This window comes from Mustela nigripes, chromosome 3, assembly GCF_022355385.1.
Source record: "Mustela nigripes isolate SB6536 chromosome 3, MUSNIG.SB6536, whole genome shotgun sequence".
NCBI classification, from domain to species: domain Eukaryota; kingdom Metazoa; phylum Chordata; class Mammalia; order Carnivora; family Mustelidae; genus Mustela; species Mustela nigripes.
In genome coordinates, this window is record NC_081559.1 from 42709460 (window position 1) to 42730394 (window position 20935).

General features: G+C 45.1%; 1 long non-coding RNA gene across 1 annotated transcript in view; it reads left to right on the top strand.

Moving 5' to 3' along the window:
* Window positions 1-20621, top strand: part of LOC132013677 (uncharacterized) — a 59673-nt gene extending 39052 nt beyond the window's left edge. The window contains exon 3 of the long non-coding RNA XR_009403071.1: window positions 14852-20621. This is a non-coding gene — a long non-coding RNA (uncharacterized LOC132013677). The remainder of the gene's footprint in view (window positions 1-14851) is intronic.
* The last annotated feature ends 314 nt before the right edge of the window (window positions 20622-20935 follow it).

Consider the following 20935-nt stretch of genomic DNA (forward strand, 5'->3'; position numbering starts at 1 on the left):
TCAGTGTTCCAAGATTCATTGTTTATGCACCACACCCAGTGCTCCATGCAATATGTGCCCTCCATAATACCCACCACCAGGCTCACCCAACCCTCACCACCAGTCCCTCCAAAACCCTCAGTTTGTTCCTCAGAGTCCACAGTCTCTCATGGTTCTTCTCCCTCTCCAATTTCCCCCAACTCACTTCTCCTCTCCATCTCCCAACGTCCTCCATGTTATTCCTTATGTTCGACAAGTAGGTGAAACCATATGATACTTGACTCTCTCTGCTTGACTTATTTCACTCAGCATACTCTCTTCCAGTCCCATCCATGTTGATACAAAAGTTGGGTATTCATCCTTTCCGATGGAGGGATACTCCATTGTATACATCACCACATCTTCTTCATCCATTCATCTGTTGAAGGACATCTTGGCTCTTTGTGGACACATGTTTCATTTCTCTTGGGTAAGAAATTCAAAGTGGATAGTTGAGTTGTAGGAAGACTCTGTTTAACTTTATTGGAAATTGAAATTGCTTTGGAAAGCTGTCTGATTTTGATTCCTACAAGCAATGTGTGAGACTTCCACTTGTTCCTTAACCATGCAAGCACTTGATATTGTCCATTCAAAAAAAATTGTAATCATTCTGGTAAGCATTCAGTGGTATCTCATTGTGGCTTCAATATGTATTTTCTTAAGGAGGAATGATGTTGAATATCTTTTCATGTGTTTATTTTCCACCTGCATATCTTCTTTGGTAAAGTGTCTGTTTAAATTTTGTCCATTTAGAAAAAAACTGTTTGGTTGAATTTTGAGAGTTGTTTATATATTCTTGAAACAGGTTCATGGTCAGTTACATGACTCACAAATATTTCCTCTCAGTAAGTGGCTTGTCTTCTCTTTCTCTGCCATAAGACAGATGTTTTGGAATTTGCATGATGTCCAGTTTTCCCCCTTTTTCTTTTATGAATTGTGCTTTCATTATCCTAACAAAGACCTCTTTGCCTAACACATGGTCACAGATTTTTTTCCCTGTGTTTTTTCTAACCACTTTATAGTTTACATGTTACGTTTATGTCTATGACCCACTGACTTAAGTTCTATATGAGGTGGCAGATGTAGATCAAGGCTTATTTTTTGCATATGTATGTTACATTTTTCCAGCACTATTTGCTGAAGAGTATCCTTTCTTCCTTGAATTGCTTTTTCACATTTGTTGAAAATCAATTGACCATATTCATGAGGGCCTATTTCTAAGCTCTCTCTTCTGTTCCATAGATCTACGATGTCTATTTATTTTTACCCTTCTTTAATTCTTGGTATTAATAATTTGTATCTTCTCTCTCTTTTTTCTTTATTAGTCTGGCTAGAGGTTTTATTAACTTTATTGGTCTTTCTAAAGAATGAACTTTAAAATTTATTTTTGTCCACTGTTTTTTTCTATTGTAAATTTCACTGATTTCTGTTCTGATTTTTATTATTTCCTTCCTTTATCTGCATTTAGGTTTAATTCATTCTTCTTCCTTTGTTTTACTAAGGTGAAAATTTAGATTAATGGTTTTAAATATATTTCTCTAAAATATACATGTAATGCTATAAATTTTCCTCTAAGTATGATTTCTCATTGCATCAAACACATTTTTGTTTTATTTTCATTTTCTCCTAGTTCAAAAATGTTTTTTATGACTTCTTTGAGGCTTCTTTGACTCATTAGTTATTTAGAAGGCTATTGTATAATTTCCAAATATTTGGGAATTTTCCAGTATTCTATCTGTTACTGATTTTCAGCTTAATTTTATTATAGTCTGAGAATGTACTTTGTATGATTTCTATCTTTTAAAATTTGTTAAGGTGTACTTTATGCCCCAGAATGTAGTCTATCTTAGTGAAAGTTCTGTGTGTTCTTGAAAGGAATGTATACTCTAATGTTGTTGGATGTCAGTTAGGCCGGGTTGATTGATAGTGCTGGTCAGGTCATTTACTTCCTTCTTATTTTCTATCCTCTCTGTCTGTTGATTACTGAGAGGAGGATGTTGAAGTCTCCAACTTTGTGAATTTATCAATTTCACCTTTCAGTTCGATAAGGTTTTGCTTTGTGTATTTTTCCATCCTATTAATTATGTGTATACATGCTTAGGATTGCTGTCTTCCGTAAGAATTGACCACTTATCACTATATAGTGTCCCTCTTTGTTCCTGATAATCTTCCTTGTCTTGAATTTGGCTTTGCGGAAGCTAATGTGGCTACTCTAGCATGTCCTAGATTATATCTATGGTATATCTTTCTTCATTCTTTAACACCCAATACTTTTGAATCTTTCCTTATTATTTTATCTATTTACTTTTTAAGACTCTATTTATTTATTTGACAGACAGAGAGTGAGGGGGAGAGAGAGAGAGAGAGAGAGCACAAGCAGGGGGAACAGCAGAGTAAGAAGCAGAAGCAGACTCTTGGCTGAGCAGGGAGACTGGTGCAGGACTCGATCCCAGGACCCCGGTATCATAACTTGAGCTGAAAGGAGATGCTTAACCAACTGATCCACCCAGCACTGCCCGAGTATTTTTTAAAAATATTTGTTTATTTATTTATTTGAGGGAATGAGAGGGAGAAGGCATGTGTGTCTGCATGAGTGGGGGGGAAGGGCAGAGAGAGAGGTAGAAAGAGAATCACAAGCAGATTTCCTGCTGAGCGCAGAGCTGAACTTGGGGCTCTTCTCATGACCTTGAGTTCATGATCTGAGCCAAAATCAAGAGTCGTTTGCTTAACCAACTGAGCCACCCAGGCACTCTTATATTTGAGTTTTTATATTTAAAATGTTTCTTATGGCTAGCATAAAGCTGAATCCTTTTATTTTCTTTTAATTTACTTTGACAGTCTCTTTTATTTGTTGTGTTTGGACCATTTGCATTTAAAGTGATAATTAAGGGGTACATGGATGGTTCAGTTGGTTAAATGTCTGAATCTTGATTTCAGCTCAGGTCTTGATCTCAGGGTCATGAGTTCAAGCCCTGCATTGGGTTCTGTGCTGGGAATGCAGCCTACTTAAAAAATAAATAAATAAATAAATAAATAAATAAAAGTGATTGTTCATATACAGGCATCCTCGCTTTGTATAGTTGTGTAGAGCTGTAGAAATGATCATGGAAGCTGAGACCACACGGAATGATCTCAATCATCAATGTAAAAAATATGGTGGTTCCATGAACTCTAAAACTATTTTGTCAAAATGTTAAAAACTCTCATATAGTTGGTTACCAATATATAGGAAAATGAAAAAAATAGTAAAACTAATAGTTACTTAGAGTACCATAATGTAAAACATTAGAAACATTGAGAATTAAAGTGTTTCATTCTTTGTCAAAAACTATTAAGTATGTGAATAGTGCTTGCCTTCTTCTCACTTACAACTTCTGTAGGTTCTGAGATCTTCTTTGTGCTTTAGCAGGTTGCCATTTTGATCAGCCTCCAACATTTTCTCCTTTGCTTTTATATGTCATGACATATCTCTGGGTGTTGATCCAGCACCATAACACTGGGAAATCCTCATCGTCTTTGTGGGAACCACTGTCCTCACGTGCATTGCACGTGTGCCTCACTAACTTCATGGTTCGCATGTGGAGCTCCTTCATGACAGCAGTACCAGCATTGCTGTGGTCATCTACTTCTTCTATAAATCCATTCATGTTCCACTTGAGTTTTTCCTGAACAAATTACTTCTCACTTATTTCATGCACTCTCATGTACATTGGCCAATTTCCTCTTTTGATTATCCATTCTTGGGCGTATTGGTGGCTCAGTTGGTTAAGTGTCTGCCTTTGGCTCAGGTCATGATCCTAGGGTGCTGGAATAAAGCCCCACATTGGGCCCCCTGCTCAGTGGGGAGACTGCTTCTCCCTCACTGTCTGCCTCTCTCCCCACTCATGCTTTCTCTCCCATCACTCTTTCTCTCTCAAATACATAAGTAAAATCCTAAAAAATTGATTATCCATTCTTTGTAAATACTGCATGGTTTTATCAATGGAACAAAAAGAGACAACAGAAATAGACAACTTTGCTATCCATGAAGCAATGGGTAAAAGAGTGATCATCCACCATAGATTCTGGAAGAAATGATGAGTTGGTGGCTGATGTGATGTATGTCATTATTTATGTCAGGGTCTGCAGAGCCAGTGGTGAAGCCTGTGCTTTATGCAATTCCTCATAGTTAATGTGCTGTGGGAGCTGAACGTAGAAGAGTGTTGTTGGGGAGCTGGCATCACTGAGCTCAATTGTTCTTATCTCCCTTTGTGCTTCTCCTCAGAGTCTGTCTCTGACAGTAACTCAGCTATTGTCTACTAGTATTGTGGATGGAGTCTTAACCAGGTGGTTTAGGGAATGGGGGAGGGGATTGCATCACACACTGGATGGGATGTCACTGCTGTTATTTGGAAATGTCATTCCCAAGATGAAGGCTTTGTTCTGTAAGGAGAAAGTTTTAGTTGGATTAGACACTCCTTCCTTCCTCCTATAAGGACCATGAGAACTATCAGGGTTACTCCCTTTGAATTCACCCAATCCTTTCTGTAAAAGCTGATTGGAGTTCCTGGAGGAAAAACCTGAAGAAGTGTGGGTATGTCTCTAAAATTGTGCCCTCAGGAGCTTCTCACTCAGGATCCCACACTCAGAGTCCAGCTGTTCCTCAAAATTCCCTATCTTAATGTTCCTATTGTCTTATGGCATCTGGTAATTTCTGCTCCAAGTTAGTCAATTGAAGGTCCTCCATCTCCTCAGGGCACCTATTATTTCAGATGTCAGGGTGGTGGTTTTCCCCCAGACCTCGGTTCTCTGAATGGTCCAAGAAAAGCAACCAATATTCAGTTCATCCTGCTTTTCTTATTGAAAGGATGGAATGCTAAGCTCTTTACATGTCCAGCTAACACCAGAAGTCCAGCAAAGTCATGTTGGAGTTTCCTTCTCAGCTTCCTGGTTGTGAGGCTCACAGAGAAAGTAAGGTCACAAGTGGAAAGCCATTAACTGCTGGTCAGAGAAACCTGGTTCTAGTCAGATCCAAAGGGTTCAAGAAGGCCTGGAGTCATTCCCTGTCATAGACAAGATCTCTGGAATCTTTTCCTAAGAAGCCTGGGAGCATCTACAGGACACTCAAAATCAGTTCACATGCCTTGTTAAACATCTACAGTGGTTGCATCTCACCACATCTTACCATTCCCAATGTGTACCCTGAAATGCTGTTTTTGGGAGATGTTAATCAGAGTCATGGGATGTTGAGGCAGGCAAGGGTGGAAACTAGGAAACTAGTTTGGGAAACTGGGCTGTACCTTGTGGAAAACTCTGATTCCAGGGTTCTAATCCTTGTACCGAGCTGGATTCTGGGACTGAGGGAAAAAGGTGGGAGGGTTCACTGAGCAAGTCTCCTCTGAGCCATTAATAGGGATTTGACTGTGTCTTGGGTGAATCAAAGGATTCTAAAGACATGAATTGATGTGGCCAAATTAAATACCTATATAAAAACTCTTGAGGAGGGACGCCTGGGTGGCTCAGTTGGTTAAGCAGCTGCCTTCGGCTCAGGTCATGATCCCAGCGTCCTGGGATCGAGTCCCGCATCGGGCTCCTTGCTCCGCGGGGAGCCTGCTTCTCCCTCTGACTCTGCCTTCTACTCTGTCTGCCTGTGCTCGCTCTCGCTCGCTCTCTCTCTCTGATTAAAAACAAAAACAAAAACAAAAACAAAAACTCTTGAGGAAAAAAGAAACCAAATGTGTATTAGATTAACTGAAGCAGATAAAACAATCAATGTCCTTAAAGATCACACAAGAGGTCACTACCCTGTGAAAGCTTTGAAAATTAGAAAACTTTGAAAGTTAGAAAATCACAGTCTGAAGGCAGAGGCTGTGTCCTCCTGAACTGTGCTGCCGAAAAGAAAGAATGTTCACCAATTACCTGATTTGGAGGGAGCTTCCCCGTCAGGGTACAGGAGTGTCTTCCAAGGCATATGATAAGAGCAGTCACACATGAAGGTGTGAACATATGACACCTACAAAATACAAGCCAAAGTTCTTTTGGAAAAATTTTAAGGATTCACTGGCTATTATCCAAGGCAGCTTATTTTCCAAGAGAAAAAGGTCAAGATAATGCATTGAGTGCTCTTTTGGCTGAGAGACCCCCATACAACTTAAAAAATGAGAGTTCTTATCTGAGACCAAAAATACTGAGGAAGAATTTTAAAGCTTTCTAAAGTATCTGTCTGTCCCTGCTGTTGCTGATGGGGTATTTGGCAGACCTGAGAAAGCAGGAACACTGGGGCTGTGGCTGATGGGGGTCCAGGGTTCAAGGTCCTGGGGCAAGAGCCTCCACTAGGTCTGTCCTATCTCCACATGGAAGCTGTTCACTGAACATGAGAAGGAGGGGCTGGCTTTGATCCAACCTTGCCAGAGAACAGAGGGTGGTTGGCCTGGGCTCCATCTTCCTTTCTCAGATGGCACAGATTCCAGGAGCCCTGGGGTGGGGGGCAACCTCTGGGAGGAGGACTCTGTTCTTCCCCAGATTGTAGACCAGAAGAAAAAAAAAATGCCTAGGGTTCTTCCCCACTTAGGAACCCACCTCGCCCAGTATATCTTCTCCTGAGGTGCAGAGAAATAGATCTACACCAGGTACTGTCCATACAGCATGAAAGCAGAAATGCGTGGCTTCTGAGTTGTCTCCACCTTTAATGAGGCTGCGTCTGAAGATCCAGAACCACAGTAAGGCACTTTTCTCTCTACCAAAATAATTTTTGTTTTTTTTCTTTTTAGTTGAACTGCTGTTAGTTTTTATTGGCCCAAAAGGAAACTTGATAGGATTTTGTTATTTTTAGATAATGTTTTATAAGTGGAGATTACTTATATGTGACTCATAAATTACTTGATTCCATTTTATTCTATTTGAAGATAGTGCAATTAGAGTATCTTTACTGTTGTTAACAAGTCCACTAAAATCATCCAAAAACATGGCAAGAATTTTATTTTGAATAGCATAATTTTGAAATTTGTTTTATTTTGGTTTCACTGTTGTTAAGTAACTATATAACATCTCAAATGGAGATTTGATTCACAATTTCTAGGATGGTGTTTTATAAATATATATTATACAAGCGTGAATCTTATTAGTCAGTTGTTTCTATCCTATCTTATTTGTAGATGGTACAAAAGTGTTTTTCTTACTGCTATTTAACAATATCTTCTATTGATCCAGAAAGAGTAAAGTTTTGTCTCCCTTCGAAAGTAATGTTGCATTTGTCTTGTTTGACTTTGATGCTGTAGTTAAGTGATTATATAAGTGCTCAAATGGAAGCTTAGTAGAATTCTAGTTCTTAGGATAATTTTTTATTTTATGCTTTAAATATTTATTTATTTATTTATTTTAGAGACGGGGGGGAGAGGCAGAAGGAGAGGGGGAGAGGTTCCCAAGCAGACTGCTAAGCACGGAATCAGATGTGTGGCTTGATCTCATAACCCTGAGATCATGACCTGAGCTGTAACCAAGAGTCATTTGCTTAACTGACTGAGTTAAGCACTGAGTCACCCAGCACCCCCTAGGATCATGTTTTATGAATGTAGCTTATTTAAAAGTGAATTTCCCAAGTGCACTGTCTCTTTCTCATCTAACCTGTGTAAGGGGAGTACTTCACTTGCTGTTCAACAAAGCTCATAGCAGTGTAGTGTATTGGGAATTTCATGTGAGCTTTCTCGTGTTTGGAGGTATTTGAAACTCAAAGTGATTTCTGTTTACCAAGGGAAGAATTTACTCTAGTTATAAGATAACTAAACAAAATTTGATTTTAAAATATAGTTTTGGAAACTTTGAATATGGCCAAAGATCCCTCCTTCTGTATTCATTATGAATGGTAGGGTATATGTAGAGAGAGGTGTGGTTGGGGTTATGGGGGATCCTACAAAAGCTTTGTATTTTGCTCCTCAGTTTCACCCTTAGAACTGAGGAAGAATGACCCAAAAGAGGCCCCAGTGCCCGAAGCTAGAACAATTTTGGCAACAAAATAGATAATGTAATATTGGATTATAACATACAATGTAAAGTAATCACACATGACTCCATGATGGTATAAATAAAAAATTGAATAAAGATATGAGAGAGAAGAAACAAATCTTCCTTGCAGAAGAATTCAAAATCAGAGATATATAACTCCCTTTCCCAGAAGAGGAACTGAAAATCCTCTCTCCCTCAAGTGGGCAGACATAATGGCTGGCTCCCAAAAAATAAAGTATGGAAGGGAAAGGTCCTAACACTACAGTGAAGAGGCCTTGCAGATACACCTTAAGTAAGTGATCAAGGGTAGGACCTCCAGTGATAAGTCACACTGATACCATGTCCCTTTTGATGGAATAAGTTCACTGCATCTCCATGTATTCTTTCCCCAAATCCATGACCCCAGTCTCATCATGAGAAACTACTAGACAAACCCAAATTAAGGGGCCCTGCAAAATGCCCTACCAACACTCTTCCAGTCTATGAGATCACAGAAAGGAAAGATGTACGGAAAGAACATCACAGACCAGAGAAGACTGAGGAGACATGATTGACTAAATGCATTTAGGAAAAGGGTATTAGTGGAAATACTGGTGAAACCCAATAAAACCTGGAATTTAATTGAGAGTAATGCACCAATGTTAATTTCTTAGTTTAGACAAATGTGCCCTGGTCATGTAAGATGTTAATGTTTGCAGAAACTGGGAAAAAGGTATACAGGAACTCTCTGTACTGTCTTTGCAAATTTCCTATAAATCTAAAATTATTCCCAAATTAAAATTTGTTAGACTTTTGAGCCCAGAAAAGATGGTGTAGGCTCATCTCTCTGCTGTTCCTGCTAAGCACAGCAAAACCCTGGACAAAGGCAATAGACAATTGACCCTAAGGTGACTCTGAATATCAAAAGGAAAGGACTGACTAGTTGGGGGCCTGGCTGGCTCAATCAGTTAAGGGTCGGACTGTTGGTTTTTTTCACTCAGGTCATGATTTCAGGGTCAGGAGATCCAGTCCTATCTCAGACTCCGTGATCCTTCTGCTCCTTCCCCCATTTGTGCTAGCTCTCTCTCTAAAATAAATAAGTAAGTAAATAAAGAAATAAATAAAATTAAAAAAAAAAAGATACAGAACAGTTTCATCATAAGAATCTCTTGATCTACCCTTAAAACAACAAGAAAAAAAAGAAAAAGATTGACTATGACCCTCAGGGGTTGAGGAATAACAAGTTGATGTATTCTCTGGGTTTCAAAATTTTTTAATTTAAAAACAATTTTTCTTCATGTCCCATATATCCCAGGCTACATGCTAGGGGAGCCTGAAATTCAGAAATGCCAGGAGAAATAGACAACAGAAACACTAAGACAATCTTGGTCTTTCTGGCCAAAAGACCAGGAAACAGACTTCCCAGCAGGACAGAACATTTTTTGGCAACATCCCTGTGCCCCAACCGAATAGCATGGATGCCCCCCACCTTCCACCCCAAGGTGATGTCAGCAGAGCCTGAGCGCAAAGGGCAGATACCCACTCCTGTTCCCCACTCTGGGCAGCCACTGAGGACTTGGAGAGACATTCCCTTTCCTCACTGTTTTAGTGTCAATGAAAGCAAACAGGAGACTCTAGGTTTCCTCTCTCACGGCAGCTGGTGTCCACCCCTCCTCCCAACTTAGAGACTGAAAGGAGAATTTCAGATGGGAGGGGACTGCAGAAAGTGATTTTTTAAAACCTGCTTAAGAAGTCCTGGGCAGACATCTAACCGCTCAAACATGAAACCGCCCTTAATAAACATACCAGAAGGTTTGAGAACTGGACACGGCCTCTGAGCAGTGTACAAAGTAGACCAGAATAGCACTACAAGGGCTCCAATCCGGATTGTCACTGGAACTACAGTCCATGCACAAAGGCCAGGACCTGTGCACTAAATATAGACTGTTAAAATAGGAGATGGCTGTTAAAATAGGAGATTCATAGAAGATCCAGATTGCCTAATGCACTATTCAGATGTCCAGGGTAGAGCAGAAAATCACTCATCATAACAAGGTGTTCACTGGAATGTGCACTGGACAGACTTGCATGATCACACAGGTATTCCTGGGACAGAATACCTCCCTGTGCATCAGTGTTGTAAAGTTTCTAATGTCTCTAATGAGAGTGCCCTTGGGCACCTGCTTTGGGGAGGTGAGGGGTAGAGACCCTCATGGCTACTTGCGGGATGCGGGAGACAGGGAACTGAGAAGGGTGAAGGAGAGTCAGGTAGCAAAGGAAGGGAGGGTTGGATTAAGGAGCTCACACCATCACTTTCCAACAACATTGAAACAAAATCCTTTCCTTGGGTTCATTACGCCATTGGCCATTTTCTATTGAAAATACTCTTGATTTGTGTTCACGGCCAAAAGCAATAAATAGACACTTGATCATTACTTGGATGTCTCTTCTGAATTGATGGAAGGATGAATGATTCGCCATTCCTAAAGAACTAAATTCATAAATCTCCATATTAAATCTCATGACAGAAGGATGCTGCCCCACTTTCACATCTCCTGTAAAACCTACAGCTCATGCTCCTATGATCTGCAGTGTCTCCTCTGACCTCAGCTTTGTCTAAGAAATTCAATATTTGGGAGACAAATTTTGTCTAGTCTTTTTTTTTTTTAACTAATAAGCAAACTTTCAAACACTTTAAGGTCATTGAGAAGCAAAATACCTTGACCACATGACCTCAGTTATCCCCCACAGAAACACTTCCATTCAGTAATGAGAGCGGAGGGGCAATACAACCATCGTGGAAATGGAATACAGCTCCCAGCTTAGACTAAGATTGGTTAATTCCCTTTGTAGTTTACAAAGCACTTTCATGTACAACAGTGTCTTGTTTGAGCCATGTATTAGTCAATGTTGTGCCCCGTGGACTTGCAGAGAGGTTCGTTATCACACCAGTCGTGATGAATGGATTTCCCATCATTAGACAAAGATTGAGTTAACTCCTTCATTTTAGAATTAGGAACTTTCTCCAGATGTATTTTCATGGCACCTTTTGTTTTAAAAATGCCAATTATGCCCAAAGCGTTCTACTTTTGACTGGCTTTTAGGAAACTTAAAGGCTCAATTTAATGTTAACTTGTTATAATAAGCTCATATCAGGGTATTGAGACATCCAGCCCTTCTGCTTCTTTAAGATCGTTTCTAATTGTACTACTTTTCATTATGTTCCATCATGCTTTTAGACATGAAAGGGGCTTTGGATGTTATCCAAATGGCAGTAGGAAGCCATAAAAAGGTTTTGGCAGGGAGATGACCTGATTGAATAAGGATTTAAACGGATCATTCTGGTTGTCACATGGGGAATGGAGTGCAGTGGGCAGGCATGGGGGGAGGGACACTGAGCGTGAGACCAGAGCAGAGGTCTGGAGCAGGTGCCACAGAGGAGAATGGCAAAGGAGGACAGATTTAAGGCAATTTTGGAAGTAGAACTGATAGGAATTAGTGGTGGTGTGGCAATGGGGAGATTATCTGATGGATGGCCAGTACAAGGAATCGAGTACAAGAGGGAGTCTGGCGATAGAAGGGGACGAGCAACCATGGCGTGGTACTTTATGGTAATATACTAGACTTCTCTTATCTGTGAAATTGTGGGGGGAGGAAGACAATGAATCAGAATGTGAAGGGGGTTTGCATTCCTCAAGGACGTCAGGGACACATGCACAGACTAGTGCTGCTTGTCAAGTTGCTCTTGTTACCAGTGTGTGTCCCTTGGTGAGGGAGAGTGTTTCTTCTCTGCGGAGTTGTGGCTAGAGATTCTCCCACTTCTGGCGCAGAAAGAAACCCCCTCGGCCTGTGGTGGGAGAGTGGGAGAGAGGTGTTGCCCTCTCAGGTCTATCTTGGTTATCAGTCACCACTCCCTTCCTTTTCCCTCCCAGGGTGAGAAGATAAGAGGCCCACTGATGTTTGTGTCCTCTGTCTTATCCCATCTCCCCAGCTTAGGGATCCTCCCCTGTGACTTGCACCTCTTCTAATTGTGTGGGAGAAAGTGGCATTTTGGCTGGAGTTATGGACTGATCGCCATGTTGCTTTGATATCGGGATGGCTGCTTCTCTTGTCCCTGGGACTTTACGGTCTCTGCCAGGTTCTTTCTGTGGGAGACGCCGGTCTATCTTTCACCTGGTCTAAGTCCAAGGCTGCAAAACAGGTATGGGGAAGAGGAGAGCAGGCAGGCATGACCTCTCGTGCCACATTTGGCAGGTCCCAGGGCAGAGCAACTGTCTGCCATTAAACAGAAACCTCTGAGTTACAATTAGGTGAAAGAGTAAGAGGATGTTCCAGACTCGAGCATCTCACGGCCAGGACCACATGGCACTCACCCAACAGCATCAGTTGGATAAACATCTGTTTCTATAAGATTCTGTCTACGGTTTCACTTAGAGAGCTTTTCTAACCTAATTATGTGTGTCAACTCTGTGGCTGTAATCAGTGCTCTTGGGTTAACCTTCATAAACAGTCAAATTTAGATGGCTTTATGGGCTGTTTCAAGGAGTCCTTGGGTTCCACTAGACATGACGGATTACCGCACGGTGTAACTGAACTGTGCAGCCTGCTGACCTTTAATATGCACATTAATGGTGATTGAGTCTTGGCACCACCTTGCCGTTTTGGCTCTTGTGTTGCCTTTGTACATTAAAGTATGGATAATGTCTAGCAAATTAGAGTGGCCTGAACTGGTTCCAAGTTATGAGTTCTCAGTGAGTTTGCTTAAGAAGGAGCCCAGCAATTAGCTCTGAAGTCATTCTCATCTCCCATTGCCCGCCCCTCACCTACCCCCTACCCTGGCCCTGGGTTAAGTGATGGGATTACAAATTAACCCAGCTAGAAGGGCCATCAAGATCAAATAGTGCACCTTGTCTCCTCAGAAATCCTGAAGAATGAATGGCCATTGTTTTTCTCCCCAACTCTTCCCAGCTGTTTGTCATTTGGAATAAACATGAAGGAGCAACATGAGTTAGAAGGGGGTTTCAGGTGGCTTAGGATGTTTATACGAAATTTTCTGATGTGTTATGGTAAAGTTCTCTCCCTAACCTTTCTAGGTTGTTACTGCCTTTCTTTTCTGTTTATAAAGCGATTTCTCTTCCTGATGGTTGATCTTGGGGTCTTCATTTGCTCAGATGCTCTCCTTGCCCTGGGGAGTTCTAGCGGAGTGTATCTTGTAATCCTGTGTTCATCATTTCATCAGAAGTGGTCAGTTATTTTTAAATAAGGAAGCAATGACCCAACACTACAGGTCAACCAATGAAACTACTAAAGAGAAATCTGAAATTGTAAAATAAGTTGATGAAGGCAAGTGAAGTAGAGTCCATTGTTTTTGGAGACACTATCAATATTCAACCATAATAAAAAATGACTGGGTAAAAGCAACTCTGATATATAATAAAGATTAGCCTCATTTTATGAGGCAGGCTACTCCCTAGTTGAGAAGAGTTGAAGAAACATAAATCGCCCTTCCCTCTTCTGGGAGATAAAAATCGCCTTTCCCTCTTCAGCGTTTGATGTTGGGTACAGCGTGTGTTCTTTAGGGCTCGTGGTTGAGAGCATTAAAGTTTCTTGCCCTCTTTTGCAGCAACTATATCTTTTATATACATGTTAAAAAAAGAAACTCGAATTTGCTCAAACCCTCCTTTGTCTTTTCCAGAGCCGGATTGTCTGGTTCTCTTCCTGAAAAATGTTTTTAATCCTTCAGCCTTTACGAGGCAAGAGTAAATAAGATACGTTGGGGCATTAAGGGAGGTGGTGTTGCAGGGGAAGAAGAACCCCAGACCGAGCGTCGTGCCCAAGGCTGCTCACCCTGGCTTGCAAGGGCTGGAGGCTTAGTTTTCAGCCATTGGGAGAGCTGGCTGATTTCACGTGGGTCGCTGGAAATTGACTGTGGTGGGATTATTCATTTGGCAAGAGCGCCAGTGGGGGCTCTTCACACCAACCACCCTTGAGGTTATTAGCATATGTCCCTAGACCACTGCTTCTTCTGGAATAAACCACAATCTGGGTGCAGAGCCTTTCTCCACCACTAGTGACTCTGATGGCAAAGTGGGTCATGTCTCAGATGCTCAGGAATACACGGAGGCTCGGGGGCGGGGGGTGGGGACGGCCGGTCTAGGACTGGGGGTCTGGGTTATGAGTAGCCTTCACGGCTGGGATTCTCTCACTCGCACTCTGACTCCGCTGAGTTCTGGGAACAGAGAGGTTTCTTGCTGTCTGTGCACAGACAGACCAAGCATTTAAATGGAGGCAGGTGAGCTCCTGGGACAGCAGGCAGTCCCAAGGAGCAGCAGTTGGGGAGGCCAGGCCTGGCACTCAGTCTTGATTCCTTCACCTGTGTGGCTGGCTGTCATGGACAATGTCCAGGTACATCTGTTTTAGGAATAAAAACAGTGTAGGAACTTCTTTTAAAGCACTCATTCCAATCCAAGCCACCAATCTTACCCCTATTGAAGAAGTCAAGCTAAAAAGATGTTTCTGAGAAGTCTCAGGCAGCGAGGGGCAGGAATCATGTCCTTGGCTTTATATCTCACGTTCAGGGCTCTGATGATGAAATTCCATGACACAGGAGACCTGGGAGGCAGGGACGTTCTTCCTGTGGATTTCTGAGTTCTCTGCAAACCAGAACCAGATGCTCTGTGTTCTTGGGTCAGGTTTTCCCGGGCATCCTTAAACCAGTCTGCAGTTCTGGCCATCCTACAGCCAGCAGCAGTGAGGAGTCTGAAGGCTGGCTCTCAAGTTGTAAAATCCGTCCCTTGCTTCAGCCTGCCAGCCATTTGTTTGATGAGGTCTAAGCACCAGTTAACCTGTTTCATCTGAATGTGGACTCTTTTAGCTCCTCCCCCTTCCTCCGACTGGACGGACGGAAACCATCATCTCCAGGTGGAAAGAACACTCCATGAATTTCACTTATGAAGCTGTCCGCTTTGTGTGTGCTTGACTCCAAAGGAAATCCCAAAGGAGCCCTGTTTCTGCGGCCTCCCTTCTGCCCAGCTCACCACCCCTTGCTCCTGCATTGCCTGGGAACTGGGTGTCTTGATCCCTTCATCTTCACCATCATCGAGGTGATGTACTATTCATCGAGGATATTCCAAATACCACGTTTGTTTGTTCTCATTGTTGCTGTCCTGGTTAAGTTAGTCTTATGCTCTTAGTAATTTCACAGTCTGAACTGAGCAGATGATCAGGGAAAAGGTAGGAAATTCATGGAATCATTAAGGTTAGGACCTTGCAGGTAAAGGATCCCAAACAATATTCTGCCCCAGTGGTTCTCAATCAGGTGACTTTTTCCCCTGAGGGACATTAGCAGTGTCTGCAGACATGGTTGGTTGGGTGACTGGTCACTGCGGGGAGGAAGTGCTGCTGGAATCTGGTGGGTAGAGGTCATGAGGCTGCTACACACCTTACAGGGCACAGCCTGCCCCTCCTCCCCCATAAAGAATGATCCAGCCCAGAACATCCTTAAAGCCGAGGCTGAAACATGCTAGTGTCTACCTAGTGAAAGAACCCTTTCTAGTCTCAGAGTGGACAGCTCCAGGGACAGAGCTGCTCAAGAAACTGTGCCCAGGAGAAGCACCTCCTACCCTAGACCCACCCATGCTGTAATGAGCTGATGACCATGGCAAGAGCAGATGGGACCAGGAGGCCTGGGGGCTCAAGATGTGCAGGGGAACCCCAGGTATGTGGTGGCTGTCTTCCGTGCACAGAAGTGCATACACACATTTATTAAAAGAGAGGTGGTTGCAAAGGCAGGTATAGAACAGGGACGTGGAAGTTGTGGCAGGGTCAGATATGGCTCTCTGAGGACGAACACTAGCTCTCACTGAGGCAGGGTTCATGCAAGCCCCTAAGTTCACAGTGAAGAAAATCCGGAGGTTTCCTCCATGCACTTTGTTTACTTCTGCCCTAGCCCCCACTCCATGCTGTTCCTGTGCCGTTGATTTTTTGGCCCCAGCGGTGTTCACGCTGGGCTGGGAGACGAGCGGGGACAGTGAGGGTTGAAATTCCAGGAGCAGACCTGCGGGACGCTTCAAGGCCAGGAGCGCCGTCTCCCTGGCTCTCCTCCCGCTGGAACGGCCTCCTGGCTCTCACGGCCAAACCTATGAAGCTTGCCAGCAAGGGGAGAAGAAAAGGCAAACCATTACTGCGAAGTTTAGGACACAAGTGGGGAATGAGTGTGCGTGCATGGCTTAGAGGATATCACTCACTCTCCCAGAAACTCTGGATCGCCCTGCAATAAAAACACGGAGCATCCTGCTTGGGGCTGAGAAGGGCCTGGAGTGTCTCCTGGGGGCGTCTTTGAAAGGCTGCCCAAACCACAGCCCTAATCACCGAGGCACGTGGCTGATATTTTAGCAAGCCTGCCTAGACTGTCACGGAACAGAGACTCAGGAATACTGTCCCTTCGGAAAGCCGCTTCCCGTTCCCTCTCATACCCACCTGGTTTGGGCAGGTGTCCCACCATCCGGGGAGGATGTTTGTTTGCACGGTGGCCGGATACCAAGGGCATCGCTCAATACTCTTTTCCCAGGAGTGGGGCTCGGGACTTTTGGCATCACGGTGTGTGTTGCTGTAACAATAATGTTTTACATTAATAATGTTGCTTTCATCCAGTTGGGTTTGAAGCATCCTACAAGCTTTGTTAAGTAATGAGAACAAGTTTTAACAGTTTAATTTGTCTATCATTGAGCGTAGTTTCTGGGTGAATCATGGGGGGTTTTTGACCACACACAGCAACGGGATATTGATCTGGGATGGGGTAGAAACAAGGGTTTCAGCTGAGCTTCAAGGAAGCCAAGCCTTGGTGTGAACTGGAAAAGCACCAGGTCCCACACGGGTTGTACACGGAGTGAGTAAGGACCAAGATGAATGGATGTGTCCAGTGCCTGGTGTTATAGGAGAGGATCAGAGACGTTATGCGAGTGGTCTGAGGTCACACAGCTAGCTAATGGCTGAAGCAGGCTTGAGCGGTCTGTTCCCCGCAGCAGTGCTGATCTCAGAGAGAAGGACAGATTCTTCAGGGCTGGAAGACCGGTCTCAGGTGGTTTTGTAAGGAAGGCCACTTTTCGCTTCCTTTAAAGCTAAGAGATGGATCTTGAGCAGTGGTATGGGGAATGGTTTGTTCCTCTGCAGGATGGAAGCAGGGAAGCAAGCCCTGGGCGGTAAGACAAATTGCTCTCACGAGGGCACAATGTACCTGAAACAGGGGACGGCGAGGCACACGTGTGCCCCATCTCTCTCTCCTCGCCACACCCCTATGAGGAGGCCATTCTCAACTCCATTCTGCTGCTGAGTACATGAAGTTTTAAGGAGGTGAAATGATTTGCGCAGACACAGCGCCCGGAAGGTGGTGCTCCCCACGGCTTTCCCGGTGGCCCTCACGCTCTCTTCAGGCGCCTGCACTCTTCTTCTCCTCTTACCCTGAGCCCCTGTCATAACACCTGGTAAGGGGCCTTGGAAGGGCACCCACTGCATCCCATGTGCCCTTGAAGACTGACCTTGGCTGTCCTGGCTTGACAAAAGCTGTGAGCACATCTGCTCAGGAGAGAGCTTCACTAAAAGGAAAATCCAGCAAGCAGAACTTCCATGTCATCTCGTCACTTCCCGGGGAGGTGCCTGAGTTGGGCGTGAAAAGTGCCACCCCTAGGGACGTCCCTTCCTCATCCCTGGAACTGGCGAAGGCGTTAGGTTACGTGGCAAAGGAGAATTAAGGTTGCTAATTAGTTGATGTGAACATAGGGAGATCATCCTGATGGCCCTGGTGTAATCACAAGGGTCTTCAAAGTGGAAAAGGAAGGTGAGCAGGTGAGCCAGAGTCAGGTGTGAGGACCAGACCAATTCTGGTCACAGATGGACATCTACTGTGTTCTGGTGGTCACAATTCTGGTGGTCCCTGGTGATGCAAGATTCAAGACCGACCTGGTCATCTCTTGTAGGGAGCTGCTGGTCTCCCTGAGCCTGGGCTCATCGCCTCTTCAGGGTCTGTCTGAACGTCTTGAGACTGGCTTCTCATAGGCGGCTCACCCCCATGAGCACCTGGCTTCTCCCTAGTCCCTACTGGAATTCCAAGGAACCTTCTATTAATTACGCAAAGCACAGCAAACATGGTGCTGTCACGGCACATGCAACTTGACTGTAGACTGGGCCAGCAGGGAGATTGATGCAGGAAAGTCACTGTAGCAGGGACTTTAGGGCCCCACGGGCTCCCTCTGCCCTGAGCTCTCCCGCCATTGTTGTACCTCCCACCTCCCGGACCATGCCCTTCCTTCCCGGAGTCCGCACTCTCAAGCACTTCGAGGGACAGCATTATCCCCACCCCCTCGGTCCCACTGGGGCCCCTGTCACCATGTCTTCCCTGTTACAAATGTGCCAACAACAAAGGCAGCTTTGACATTCTTCCAGCACACAGCAGTCTGGCTCCTGGGTCTCTCCAGCGCTGCTACCCCGGGAGGACTCCGGCTTCCCCTTGCACAGTGAGAGTGTTTTCTCATCACTTTTCCCAAAACAGAGTGGCAATCTGTCTCCAAAGATGAAGCCAAATGACCCGCCGGAGCGGCAGGGCTGTCCTGACACTGTACACAGCGTCACTCCCTTTGCAGCTTGTAAGGGCTTCTGAAGCCGGGTACTCAGACTGCCTCTGAGCAGCGTGCTCCCGGCTCCTGTGCTGGCAATCTCCGTGCCTGGGTCGCAGATCTGAGCCTGGGGTCCCCCTCCCTGAGTCATGTCAATGTTCCATCCTCGGAGGGCAGCAGGCTGGGGTCCCCTGACCAGCCAGGCTTCTGTCACGCCAGGCAGGTGCACCACTCCCTGTCCCTCACACCAGCTAGCGACCCCCTGGAGCGCCTGGATTTTTTTCGTGACACAGGATGCCACCAGGCTGGAGAAAGAGTGATCAGTTTCACTCCCCGTTCCCTCAGCACATTCTACTCCACAGCCCAAGGACGGACGTCCTGTCTCTGGGCCAGGGATGCAGGCTCCCCGGCAGCAGCATGGAGACATACCGGATCTCCTTGCACAGGAGCCGGGGTTGCAGGGAGACCCACCACATCCACCATCCCAGCTCCTCTCCAGACTGGAGGTGGGGATCCTGACCAGGCCTGAGGCATTTGCTGTGCCCGGGGCCCCATGGACTTCCGGTGGTGTTTGCAGCCTCTTGAGAGCCGAGAAGAATGTTTGGGTAGGCCTGACACCTGTTCACAGTGCAGGGCAGAGACTGGAGCTCTGGTGTCCAGCACAGTGGGAACTGTGGTGGGGCCCCACGAATTAACACCTGGACGGCAGCTCAAGGCCAGGCTCTCTGATGAATGTCTGGCCCCGGCACCCGCGCTGCTCTCAGGTCTCTTCTCCTGTGTATCATTTCACATCACAGCCCATGCACAATGACCCTGAGTGTCCTTCACCACCTTTTAATGGCTTATAATTTACCCCTATTTGATTAGTCATTACAAGTCATTAGGCATTGGGATGGGTTAGGTGGTGTCTCCCCAGATTCATATGTTGGTATTGCAACCCCTAGAATGTGACCTTATTTGGAGACAGGGTCTTTACCTGGTAATCCAGTGAAAATGAGGTTATCCAGGTGGGCCCTAAACCCAATGACTGGCGTCCTTATATCAGGGAATATTTGGACACAGAGAGAGGTAGACATTGAGTGGGGACCATGTGAAGACATGGGGAGATGGTGGCTGTCTACACGCCAAGGAGAGAGGCCTGGGACAGCCTGGGACTGCTGGGACTCACAGCCTCAGAGAGAACCAGCCCGGCCGACACCTTGACCCTGGACTTCTGGCCCCCAGAGCTGAAAGACAATCAGGTTCTGTTGCTTTAAGGACTTCAGTCTGTGGGACTTTGTTCTAGCAATCCTAGCAAAGGAATGCAGACCTTGTCATGTGTGTTTGTTATGATAATTAATCCCACGAGAGCATCTCCACGCCTGTGTGAGCAGGGTGTGAACCTTTGCTCCTTCTCTAGGACCCACTCACATGCCCCTGCTCTCCACAGCTCCTCCTAACCCCTCTGTGGGCACCATGTGTCCCCGCCTCCCTCCACCAGAGCTCCTGTCAGAGGCAGCGGTCAGCACGGAAGTACAAGGCTGTGGGTCGCCTTCTCTTTGCACCCGTCATCCTGAGCCAGCATGGTGGAGGACAGATGGGTCTCTACTGCACACAGTAGGGCCTCTGGGCAGTGGCCACACTTGGTGGCCAGTGTGGACAGGTTTGTGTTCTGGCTGGTCTTTCTGTGGGAGCCCCACTTCGGGACCAGGCAGGACACAGAGGTTCTGATGCCTGCGCTGGCTGACATGGAGGGACCAAGGATGGTGGCTCTGCAATGGGACCCTGGCAACGAATGGAGCCCCAGGCCTGCCAGCTGGGCCAGCAGGAGAGGGAGAAGCCACCATCATGGACACAATGTGTGATCTGGCTGAGACAGTCCATCTTGGGGCGAGTCTTGCTGTTTGACCCAGAGTAAGCTGATGGCGTGTTAGAGTCAGTACCATGGAATTCATTTCATCGTGGACATGTTAAAAATCTGCTGCCTAAAAGTTTAGGATGCAGGTTTGAAATTGAAATGTCAGTCTACCATAGATAATAAAAGTACAAGTACAAGATGTTTACTGTGCTGCCAAGTTTTATCTTTGAGGAAAAAAAGGAGGTTCACTGAACATCAGTGAGCTTGAACCTCCTCCAAGTGACTGGCACTCAAGGAAGTTTCCAGATGCAGCTGAAACTCTGCAAACCAAGGCCAAGTTCCAGGCCTGGGACTTGTACAATTGTCGTTGAGAACCCTTTGTGTGTGTGTGTGTGTGTGTGTGTGTGTGTGTGTGTGTGTAGGCACATGTGTGTGGATGTGTGTGCACACGCAGGCATACGTGTGCAGGTACATGCAGGTCCTGCACTCTGCTGGGCGGGGCCCCAGGTCC